General features: G+C 36.5%; 1 long non-coding RNA gene across 2 annotated transcripts; it reads right to left on the reverse strand.

Annotated features, from left to right (window-relative positions):
* Nucleotides 1–617: 617 nt before the first annotated feature.
* Nucleotides 618–5,765, reverse strand: LOC118490631. 2 transcript variants are annotated; one of them, XR_004889651.1, is made up of 4 exons: nt 5,214–5,765; nt 4,774–5,101; nt 3,682–3,770; nt 618–966 (listed from the first exon to the last, which is right to left on the reverse strand). It is a non-coding gene; the product is annotated as an uncharacterized LOC118490631 (long non-coding RNA). The 2 variants fall into 2 exon arrangements; XR_004889650.1 differs by having other exon boundaries at nt 4,774–5,765.
* Between the last annotated feature and the right edge of the window lie 7,647 nt (nt 5,766–13,412).

Consider the following 13,412-nt stretch of genomic DNA (forward strand, 5'->3'; position numbering starts at 1 on the left):
CTTGTTAAACTAATTTGTTTCAAAGTGATATAAACTTGATAATTCTGTAGGTCTTGTTTCTTGAAAGTCAGATTTCCATTTCCGCACATCTTTTTCACATATACTGAAATCACTTGCCATATTACGTAAAAAGAAGTTGTTAAGGCCATACTGGGTCCAACACATGCCCTTGCTTTTATCTATAAAATTACCAAAAACCCCTTTTAGTTAATAGATTTTTTGGATGGAGTTAGAGGCAGGGAACTAAATGATGATAAGTTAGAAAGATCAGGGAGGAATATGGCCATTTTAAAACTATTGGGGCAAAACTGTTAAAATGACCAAACCATAAGGAGGCAAAACAAAAGTTAACTCTTTATTCAATTTAATAGTAATGCGAAAAGGCTATTTTGCTCCTTTTAATAAGCTAACTAGTGGAAATACCCGCACGTTGCGACGGGTGCGTCTGTTTTGTTATCTTTTAGTTGTTGGGTTTGTGGTGTGTGTATGGCATTTGTGGGTAATCCGTTATGGTGACAACATTATTATCATTATAAAAATAAAAGTTGAAAATACAATGTTAGCCTTCTATCATCCAACAAATTTAGTAGAAGTCTTAACCCATGTACAGGCAATCACATACGCACTTTTTAAGCCTTACCTCAATCGTAAAAATTCACATCAATATTTCTTTTGAAAGTAGTTGTATACCAACATTTATGTTAAACATCCAAATCATGTCTAAATAAATCACACAAAATTAACACACACCTAAAAGATTTACAAGATGTGAATCAAACTTTGGGCGACATTTTACGGGTCAAACTGGTCCTGGAGTCGATTTTAAAGCACAATACAACCTGCTAAATTCATTAGTTGTGCATTATAATGTTATTTCCGTCGTCATTTTCTGATCCAAAAAACCGAAACTTGATGATCCAGCCATGTCAATGATCCTCCCGATAACCTCAAATCAAAGTTGAACGGCTACCAATATATGAACAACTTAAAAAATAAAAATAAAAATGTAACAAAAAAATAAAAAGTAACAATTAATATACAATGTGGTCACATTTCCTTTAGTTGTGTCCACAGAGATATAGTAGAAGAAATGACTTAGCTAAAAAATGAATTAGGTCAAATGCGTAATATGTATGAAGTAATCTGAAGTGTAGCTAAAGGCTTATGCATTCTAACAAATCAACTTATAATTGCTTAATGAAGTAACTTGAAGTGTAGTTAAATGTGACACCCGACTTTTCAGGCCGTACCGTACAATTGTAACACGTGTTTTGAATAGGTAACAGGGCTATATTTGACTGGTTATGATGTTTTATGTGAAATTTAGTGTGTTGGTAAAATTTAACTTTGATAAAAATTATGTTGGCAACGGTAAGATAAACGCTTATTGCGTAACGGTTAAAATGCGAAACCAACGTCAGTGACCACCCGATCAGTGTTAAAATCCTAAAAATAGTCTATTTTATGATTAGAATAAATATTTTCATCATATTCGTGAGGAAAAATAAATTAAAACGCAAAGAAACTCTATTTTTCGAGTTTAAGCGTACCGCGCGATATAGCGCGTATACCGACAAAACACTGTCAATACAGCCAGTCAAGGCAACTGATAATTATTTTAGCAATAATTTGATAATTTTATTCTTATAGAATAACAAAAATAAATAAAAACGCTTAAATTCCTATTTTTACATTTTTTAAGCGCGCATACCGCCAAATACCGACAACATAGCCAGTCCGGGCAAACAAAATATTGTCCCGTAATATTTTGGCAGGTTTATTTTTATAGAATGATAAAAATAATTTAAAACGCACTAAAACGAGACTAAAACGCTAGATAAAATACCCGGTATTCGATAAAATACCTGTTTTATTCATTAAATCTACATATGTTTGTATATATATATATATATGTGTATATATAATTATGTGTGTATAAGAGAGAGAGAGGAAGAGTTGGTGGCCCAAGGTGGTGCTACCCCTCTTTGGTAATGTAAAAAAAAGCCTTGTGTAGTGTGTGTCATAAGATTAATCATCACCCTTTCTTTAAACACTCAATCATCATCATCCTTGATCAAAGAAGCTAACTCACTCTCTCTCTCTAAAAATCTCAGCTGAACACCCTTTAGAACACCCACATTTTCATTTTCAAAATTGTTCTTGAAGATTCATATCCCTTTCAAGGTGATTTCAAGCTAAAATGGGTGTTTAAAAGTGATTTCAATGTGTTTCAAGCAACAATCAAGACCCATATCACCAATCTTTACAAAAAAAAAACATTCAAGAACTTGAAGGTATAAATATATTCTAAAAACTTTGTTTTTGATTCTTGATGTTCTTGAGAGTGACGGAAGTTTCTCTTGATCCTGAGTTTAATCACAAACTTGAAACATAAAACAAATGGGTTTTATTTTGAATGAAATAAAATGGATGTGTGTGTATATATATATATATATATGTATATGTATGGTTGTGGGTGTGTATGTGTGTGTAAGTGTTTGTGTTTTTGATTTTTGTTGAAAGATTCTTGAGTTACATGATTTCTTGAAAAGTAGGATGCATGTAAGAATCAATGTGTGTGGTACAAGAATGTTCTAAAGGTGATTTAAGATTTGAAAGTGACATGATGAAAAGTGAATTTTTGGTGGTTTATGTGTGTATATATATTTCGTATATATGAATGTATGTATGGATGGATGGATGGATGGATGGATGGATGGATGGATGGATGGATGGATGTATGTATGTATGTATGTATGTATGTATGTATACATACATACATACATACATACATACATAGTTTGTTTTGAAACAAATCTTTTTGTTTACTGGTTTAAAAGTTGTTGAGAAAATATAGTAAAATCATTTTCTCGGCATGATATATGAAAGTTGTGAGTCTAGCCCACGAGAGTCTTTGTAAGCAGGACCAACTCGTCCTCTTACTTGTACATAAGTTGAAAACGTTACCAATGTTTGTAAATCCATGTATTTGTGAGTTTGTGTCAAATGAATCTTAAAAACATTTGAAAGTTCAGTTTATAAGTAGGTATGTAATGCGTCTATGAACATGTTGATCATTAATGTGTAGCTAAGACATTAATATGTGTGCCGACATAGGAAGCACTCAACCCGGTAGACGATTTAAGTGTCGATTCACTTCGACAGGGACACAAAAGCACTCTAAGTGGCCGCACAAGAACCGTGAGTGGGGCTCGCCCGTACCCGATAGATCTACCCCCTGTTCCGTGGTCCTTAAAAGGATTAATGGTGCCTAAGTTAGCGCCTATTCGCACGTGATCCAAGAGTTCATTCCATAGCTTAACCATACCCTAGTTAATATGTATTTCAAAAGAAAAAGGGGAACATAACCCATTGGGTTGTCTCGTTGTTCGTACGCAGAACAACCCAGTCCCGTTGTAGTAACTAGGACATTCCTGTCACTAGTCATGAAAATCATGCACGCTTGTGATAACACGCGTTTGTTTTGTGAAACCGGTATGTTTAGTATATACCTTTCGTAAACATTTCGAGTTCGTTGAAATTCATTTGCGACATAGTTTATAAAGATGTGTTTTCGTTCATCGAAATAGTGTTTTCTTTTGCAAAAACTTGCATGTCTTTCCACCCCCGAAAACATTTATAAAAATGTAAAACAGTAAAAAGTGGGGGTTATGAACTCACCTTGATATCCTTGTGCAAAGCTAGCTAAGTGTGTATTCCATAGTGTCGTTCCAAGAATGTGAATTGGCTAGCATGCAACTATAACATTCCTAACAGAGAATAACTTATCAGTTTCTAGTTTAACGACGTAGTTATACTACATGTCCGAGCTCTACCGAATCGTTAACTAAACGATTCTATGAAGGTGTTATTATGACTTAGAATAACCAATCTATGGTTATTTGATCCCGTTTATAGTCGGGATAAAACTAAGTCGCGAAAACGACTTAGTTTTCGTAGGATTTAGGATATATATATATATTTAGATAAAAATATAAATATACTTAAGTAGTCGTGTTTGTTGTCGCGAATAGAAATACGTAAATGGATCAATGTACGTCTCGTCACAGCTTTCGTGAGGAGTTGGTATGTATATATACTTGCTATCAAACTAACTCGGTTAGTACAGTGTTATGATCGTGCGGTACGTGTCGCGTTCGGTTAGACGTTCGAAATAAATATAAACATTATATTTATTTTATAAAGGTATCCGAAGTTATTCGAATTGTCGGTGTTTTGAAATAAAAGTATCCGAATCGTCGACTTTTGAAATAACTATAAAACATTATATTTATTTTATGAAATTATCGGACTTTTGAAATAAGTATTCAGATTTTTGATGCTTAAAATAAATATAAACTATTATATTTATTTTATATGATCGTCGGATTCCCGAAACGTTTGAAATATAAAATCCGAATTTCCGACATTGGTAATAAATATAAACAATATATTTATTTTGTGTAGTTTTCGAATTCCCGATGTGTTTCCGTTGGTTTTTGAAATAATAAGTATAAAATACAAATTTATACTTTAACAAAAATCGGGCAGAGTTTCCTCTATTTTTAGATTAACCCGACAACTAATGTGTCAATATATTTTCAAAATGCAATCAGTTCAACAATATATCAACGCATTATAGGTATATTTTTTTTGTAAAGTTGCCAAATTCTAAACAATAAATAAACTAGGATTCGATGGTTCGAGCTCGGTTCGCGTAGAAATATAAACTATCTAAACGATAAGACGAAAATCTGCGCCAATAAACTTTACCAGGTCTGGAGTTGACTGAGCTTTGACTGACTTTGACCGATTGACCGAATTTGACCGATTAACTAGCGTTGAACCGAACACCAAACCGCACTGTTGACTAAACCCGAATCACAGCTGAGCCGAGACCCGCACCAAATCTGATCGGTTCTGAACCGAGTCGAACCGTGTTTGATCAGAACCCAAACCGAGATGGAACCGTGTCGACTAGAGAGAAACCCGAACCTAAACAGTCCTGAACTGACCCGAACCAAAACAAAACCAGCTGAATAAGATCACTACCTCTGCTGTCGACACTGGCCCGAAGTCGGGGTCGCACCACCACCGTCATCTTCACATCATCAACATCGTGCTCATCATTACCAAAAAACAAGAGGGAAAAATGTTAAAGGAATGTAACAGATCTACTGATCTGAAACAGAAATGAGCGGAGATATGTTTACCGGACTGAAGACCCGTCGGAACAAGTACCGCCGTCGCCGGCGTCGTCGCTGTTTCCTGCGCACCACTGCCTCCGCCGTCATACCACCGTCGTATCCCTCTCTCCTCGGTCTCTCTCTCTTGCTGCGTTCTCTCATTCTCTCGCTTCTCTGTTGTTGCGCCGCTGTGTGCCACCACCAGACGGTGGTGGTCGGTGCCTTCCTTCTCCCTATCGACACACTCTCTCTATCTCCCGCGATTCCCTCTCTTCGTTGCCTCCGACATGTGCCACCACCACCATGGTGGCTGGCCAGTTGATTTCTCCATCGGAACTAAGAGGGTGGAGGGGGTTAATTTCTGGTGAAAGCAGGAGGTTGGGGGGGGTGCTTGTCGGAACCACGCCGGTTAACGGCTGGAATCTACTCCGGTCGTCAGATTTTTTTGTTGTGAGAGAGAGTAGAGAAATGTGGGGTGTGGCTGCATGTTGTCTAGGTGTTTAGGGTTACCAGTAAACAAAAATGAGGGAAGAGGAAACTTATGTTTTCGATGGTCAATGGAAACAATAGGTTTTAGGTTTTTTTTTTTTTTTTATTAGCTGACCATGCCTCATAAATGTTTAGGCAACTCAACAAGAAAAGCAAGCATGACTTTGGGGAGATCTTGATAGGATTTTCCAATTAGGTAAAGATGTATTGTGTGTAGGTATGTATAGTCAGACGGATGAGCGTGGGATGGGAAAGACATAATTGTTTTCCTTTTTCTCCATTACTTAATATGAAATGTTGTACAACTATTTTAGATTATTATTATTATTATTATTATTGTTTTTTTGGTGTATTATTTTAAAAGAAGTCTTGTCTATCTCTATGAGATATCATACATGAAATCGTTATGTATGCAATATTATAATAATACATCTAGACATCTAAATTAGTACATTACATTTGTATTAGTCGAAATAAAATTTCTTAGTGTGTCGCCCTTTAGCATCATTATAGATCCAACAAGACTAAAATATGAAACTCTTAAAAGAACAGGGTTGGGCTGGTTAGGTGTAGAACGTATATACCTCGTATTTGTCGGCGTGGTCAGTATTTTGTACGATGTCAGTTCGTTTTCGTTTATCGTTCCGCAGATTTCTCCAGAAATCACCATACATGCACTGTAACGTCTGATAAGTGTTCCTAGGCATTCCAATAGCCTAATTAAGCTAATTCGTGTCTTAAACACTATTTTTTATCGCCTAAACGTTTGTTAATCATGAAATTAAGAGGCGTTAATTACCGGTTGTCACATTCTCCCCCTGTTGCAGAAATTTCGTCCTCGAAATTTAGACTATGTTATCTCCTCAGAGTTGTGTCGTTCGCAGGTAAGTCCGAATAATACCAAAGTGAATGACCGCGTAATAGAATCAAGACTTGTTCAGATTACGTGATTGTAAGAAAATTTTGCATCAATAGGAACCCAACGGTTTAACTGAGTTTGTTCTAGAAATCAGTGTCATGTGAACGAGATGTTGTGATACTATCACCAATGTGACTAGGTTTACTAGGTTCAACAAAAGAGGAGATTCAACCAATGGAATTCCAAATGAACATTCGCAAACTGCAAATCAATTTTTGAAACAACAGAATTTACTACCAACAGAATCTTGTGTTGGTTGTTGTATGATTGAAACTCGAATTCAACAAGCTCAAATAAATAGAATAATAAAAATGATTTATCAACTATCGAACCCTTAAACGAATAAAATCACGCGTTGACATTATTAAGTTGCAAGGATACACCGAAATGAAATTCAACCGAACCTGGTGTATCATCGTCTTAATACATAGTTGCATTAAGACTACTAAAATGATATGTCAAACGAAAAGCATATACAGTTTCGCATGAAACGACTGATCGTAATTAGCACACGCTACAAGTTTATACCGACGCCACAAGGTGTCGTAGTGAATGAAGCAATTCAGCAATAGCGGTGATCGAACAAATATCACCTGTGTTTTGCATGAAACGCTCGATCATGATTAGCCCAAGCTACAAGTTTATACCGACACCACAAGGTGTCGTAGTGATCGAAATAATTCAATAATAGTGGTGACTGAACAAACATCACCTTGTTTTGAAATCAAGTGAGAGATTCAACGAAGTAAATCTGAATGTCTGTTTCAAATAATTCTCATAGGATTTTCAATTGAAAACGAAACAAATAAATAATGTTTTTCGATCGAAAATGAAAGAGAAATAAATATCACAAAATGTTCGATCGATGCTGAAAGAATCGTTAAGAGGTACACCGAAATATGACATAAATTTGTGTACCATTATCCTAACACACGATTGTGTTAAGATTGCATTAATATGATAAATAAAAAAAACGGATTTAATATCAATAAACGAATAAATAAATAATTAAATCCGTACATGAGGTGAGCAACGAGATTAGCGCAAGCTTCAAACTTGTAAAAGACGCCACCACAAGGTGATCGTGATCAAAGAAACGATCCAATGAAGTCGAAAACCAAACAAGCCTGTTATAGTTCAAAACAAATGATGTGCTTGTTGGAATTATTTCGAATATGATGGCCTCAATCCATCACATGGGAGCCTGAATTGAATATATATTACGAGCAAGTTCAATCAATTGAATTTGGTAGAAACACAATCCAACAACGAATTCATGTATCAACAAGAAAGTTTCGACAGGGTTACAACGAAAAAACCATGTATGCCGCTCAAAAGAAAGCGAGTTTTTCTAAGAGATCCGTTGACTCGATACCAAGGAGTCAACATTTTACAATAATACGGGTCGTGTAGAATACAATGCAAAGATTTGGTGTAGCGAAGTAATATATGAGATGTTGACAAAACCACCATTCGAAGTGAAACCACATGCGTAAAAAAACAATGCATGTGTAGCATACGAATTTGTTAAGAAATAAGCAAATGAGTGTTCGCTATCATGAAATAAAATCTTTGTGATGCAATGACCATTAGAGGTAAGTAGAAATGAAAAAAAAATCTACTCACTAGATGCAAAAGTCGGAATTTCAATAAAAGAAATTTAAGGACTTTACCTGGAAGTTCACGTGATGATCGGTTGCTAGATGAGATTACCATGGAATGCCGAACATTGCGTATTTGCCATTCATGAAATAGGGGAGATGCGAAGACGTGTGACTTCTTTTGCAGCGCCAACCATTGTAAGTCTCTTCGGACTAAGTATCGACTGTTGTGAAATCTTGTTCTAACGTACCTCAGCGAGATTCCTGTCGTTTGCATGATCACGTGGCAAAGTGCTGCATTGCAATCGTTAGTTCTCCCGCTGCCAGGATTAGCATCGTTGCTATCGTGCCCAATCATGTTTTCCCAAGGCCTTGTCTCGAAAGTCGTGTGTGATATACTTCGACGTCCGCTGACGTATAGTTTAAGGTTCACGTATAGTTGCTCAATAGCGTTTCGTTTTGCATAGGTTACCTGCTCAGGTAATTAAAATAGCATAGACGACAAAATATAATGGCGTTTGCGTGAGTTAATAATCGCGGCTCTTTCATGAGGACCTTTAATGAGTTTCGATATAAGTTTTCCAAAGGTCCTAAATGCATGACATCAAAACCATCAAGGTTTCGGTTAATGTATGTAGTTGTTTCGTGTAACATGCATCAAACACCATACTTGTGTATGTTAAAAAAAAATCGAAACAGTTGACTCATTGTTCTTGGCAACGGTTGGAACCCATATTCGAGTCTTAGGCGTTCTGCATGTGTTCAGTTATTGGTATCTAAGTCCCCAGAGAATAGTGAGGTTAAAGCCAAGGTATCTCTATAGAAACCTAATTCGCTGAAACCTATAGCTCTGATACCAATCTGTCACACCCCGAAATATCCGAGCTTGGCGTGACTGGACCGGTATCTTCATTTCACAGCGGAAGCAAATAAGCTAAGACTTCAAGAAATTTAACGCCTGCTAATTACTCGAAATCCCATGGGTTCTCCTATTCCAACCGTTCCATAGTTTTGAAAATGTAACCTGAGAAAGAACATGCGAAAAAGTCAACATAAAGTTGAGCGAGTTCATAGTTTGTTTTGAAACAAATCTTTTTGTTTACCTGTTTAAAAGTTGTTGAGAAAATATAGTAAAATCATTTTCTCGGCATGATATATGAAAGTTGTGAGTCTAGCCCACGAGAGTCTTTGTAAGCAGGACCAACTCGTCCTCTTACTTGTACATAAGTTGAAAACGTTACCAATGTTTGTAAATCCATGTATTTGTGAGTTTGTGTCAAATGAATTTTAAAAACATTTGAAAGTTCAGTTTATAAGTAGGTATGTAATGCGTCTATGAACATGTTGATCATTAATGTGTAGCTAAGACATTAATATGTGTGCCGATATAGGAAGCACTCAACCCGGTAGACGATTTAAGTGTCGATTCACTTCGACAGGGACACAAAAGCACTCTAAGTGGCCGCACAAGGACCGTGAGTGGGGCTCGCCCGTACCCGATAGATCTACCCCCTGTTCCGTGGTCCTTAAAAGGATTAATGGTGCCTAAGTTAGCGCCTATTCGCACGTGATCCAAGAGTTCATTCCATAGCTTAACCATACCCTAGTTAATATGTATTTCAAAAGAAAAAGGGGAACATAACCCATTGGGTTGTCTCGTTGTTCGTACGCAGAACAACCCAGTCCCGTTGTAGTAACTAGGACATTCCTGTCACTAGTCATGAAAATCATGCACGCTTGTGATAATACGCGTTTGTTTTGTGAAACCGGTATGTTTAGTATAAACCTTTCGTAAACATTTCGAGTTCGTTGAAATTCATTTGCAACATAGTTTATAAAGATGTGTTTTCGTTCATCGAAATAGTGTTTTCTTTTGCAAAAACTTACATGTCTTTCCACCCCCGAAAACATTTATAAAAATGTAAAACAGTAAAAAGTGGGGGTTATGAACTCACCTTGATATCCTTGTGCAAAGCTAGCTAAGTGTGTATTCCATAGTGTCGTTCCAAGAATGTGAATTGGCTAGCATGCAACTATAACATTCCTAACAGAGAATAACTTATCAGTTTCTAGTTTAACGACGTAGTTATACTACGTGTCCAAGCTCTACCGAATCGTTAACTAAACGATTCTATGAAGGTGTTATTATGACTTAGAATAACCAATCTATGGTTATTTGATCCCGTTTATAGTCGGGATAAAACTAAGTCGCGAAAACGACTTAGTTTTCGTAGGATTTAGGATATATATATATATTTAGATAAAAATATAAATATACTTACATAGTCGTGTTTGTTGTCGCGAATAGAAATACGTAAATGGATCAATGTACGTCTCGTCACAGCTTTCGTGAGGAGTTGGTATGTATATATACTTGCTATCAAACTAACTCGGTTAGTACAGTGTTATGATCGTGCGGTACGTGTCGCGTTTGGTTAGACGTTCGAAATAAATATAAACATTATATTTATTTCATAAAGGTATCCGAAGTTATTCGAATTGTCGGTGTTTTGAAATAAAAGTATCCGAATCGTCGACTTTTGAAATAACTATAAAACATTATATTTATTTTATGAAATTATCGGACTTCTGAAATAAGTATTCAGATTTTTGATGTTTAAAATAAATATAAACTATTATATTTATTTTATATGATCGTCGGATTCCCGAAACGTTTGAAATATAAAATCCGAATTTCCGACATTGGTAATAAATATAAACAATATATTTATTTTGTTTAGTTTTCGAATTCCCGATGTGTTTCCGTTGGTTTTTGAAATAATAAGTATAAAATACAAATTTATACTTTAACAAAAATCGGGCAGAGTTTCCTCTATTTTTAGATTAACCCGACAACTAATGTGTCAATATATTTTCAAAATTCAATCAGTTCAACAATATATCAACGCATTATAGGTATATTTTTTTTGTAAAGTTGCCAAATTCTAAACAATAAATAAACTAGGATTCGATGGTTCGAGCTCGGTTCGCGTAGAAATATAAACTATCTAAACGATAAGACGAAAATCCGCGCCAATAAACTTTACCAGGTCTGGAGTTGACTGAACTTTGACTGACTTTGACCGATTGACCGAATTTGACCGATTAACTAGCGTTGAACCGAACACCAAACCGCACTGTTGACTAAACCCGAATCACAGCTGAGCCGAGACCCGCACCAAATCTGATCGGTTCTGAACCGAGTCGAACCGTGTTTGATCAGAACCCAAACCGAGATTGAACCGTGTCGACTAGAGAGAAACCCGAACCTAAACAGTCCTGAACTGAGCCGAACCAAAACAAAACCAGCTGAATAAGATCACTACCTCTACTGTCGACACTGGCCCGAAGTCGGGGTCGCACCACCACCGTCATCTTCACATCATCAACATCGTCCTCACCATTACCAAAAAACAAGAGGGAAAAATGTTAAAGGAATGTAACAGATCTACTGATCTGAAACAGAAATGAGCGGAGATATGTTTACCGGACTGAAGACCCGTCGGAACAAGTACCGCCATCGCCGGCGTCGTCGCTGTTTCCTGCGCACCACTGCCTCCGCCGTCATACCACCGTCGTATCCCTCTCTCCTCGGTCTCTCTCTCTTGCTGCGTTCTCTCATTCTCTAGCTTCTCTGTTGCTGCGCCGCTGTGTGCCACCACCAGACGGTGGTGGTCGGTGCCTTCCTTCTCCCTATCGACACTCTCTCTCTCTCTCTCTCTCCCGCGATTCCCTCTCTTCGTTGCCTCCGACATGTGCCACCACCACCATGGTGGCTGGCCAGTTGATTTCTCCATCGGAACTAAGAGGGTGGAGGGGGTTAATTTCTGGTGAAAGCAGGAGGTTGGGGGGGTGCTTGTCGGAACCACGCCGGTTAACGGCTGGAATCTACTCCGGTCGTCAGATTTTTTTGTTGTGAGAGAGAGTAGAGAAATGTGGGGTGTGGCTGCATGTTGTCTAGGTGTTTAGGGTTACCAGTAAACAAAAATGAGGGAAGAGGAAACTTATGTTTTCGATGGTCAATGGAAACAATAGGTTTTAGGTTTTTTTTTTTTTTTTTTTTTTATTAGCTGACCATGCCTCATAAATGTTTAGGCAACTCAACAAGAAAAGCAAGCATGACTTTGGGGAGATCTTGATAGGATTTTCCAATTAGGTAAAGATGTATTGTGTGTAGGTATGTATAGTCAGACGGATGAGCGTGGGATGGGAAAGACATAATTGTTTTCCTTTTTCTCCATTACTTAATATGAAATGTTGTACAACTCTTTTAGATTATTATTATTATTATTGTTTTTTTGTGTATTATTTTAAAAGAAGTTTTGTCTATCTCTATGAGATATCATACATGAAATCGTTATGTATGCAATATTATAATAATACATCTAGACATCTAAATTAGTACATTACATTTGTATTAGTCGAAATAAACTTTCTTAGTGTGTGGCCCTTTAGCATCATTATAGATCCAACAAGACTAAAATATGAAACTCTTAAAAGAACAGGGTTGGGCTGGTTAGGTGTAGAACGTATATACCTCGTATTTTTCGGCGTGGTCAGTATTTTGTACGATGTCAGTTCGTTTTCATTTATCGTTCCGCAGATTTCTCCAGAAATCACCATACACGCACTGTAACGTTTGATAAGTGTTCCTAGGCATTCCAATAGCCTAATTAAGCTAATTCGTGTCTTATACACTATTTTTTTATCGCCTAAACGTTTGTTAATCACGAAATTAAGAGGCGTTAATTACCGGTTGTCACAATACATGATTTTCAACGCCCGAAAATGTTACCTAATCGTTAAAATGTGCATTTTCGATGAACACTAGTATGGGTAAATTTTGAGTGAACCTTATGTGATAAAATGTGTTAAGTGATTTAAACATGTAAATGTGATAATATGTTAAGTGTTAATTTGATAGTGGGAAATTTAGACTACGCATGTATGCATGTACGTTTTGTGCGGTAGAAACGGTAAAATTGCGTTAAATGTGTAACTTGTTTGTCGAGCATGAAATTTGATACATATACGATATTTTATGTATATTTGCTTTAAAAATGACAAAATAGATAAGTTAGTAATATTTCGCGTGTTCATTGTTAAATTCTAAGAACATTATATATTACGATGCGCAAATCATAGATATATTGCGTATAAACGGGAGAGTTTACGGATTTTCACAATATTGGTCACCAATAGAATCGTTCAAGTCGC

Source organism: Helianthus annuus, chromosome 3 (genome assembly GCF_002127325.2).
Source record: "Helianthus annuus cultivar XRQ/B chromosome 3, HanXRQr2.0-SUNRISE, whole genome shotgun sequence".
In the NCBI taxonomy this organism is placed as follows: Eukaryota; Viridiplantae; Streptophyta; class Magnoliopsida; order Asterales; family Asteraceae; genus Helianthus; species Helianthus annuus.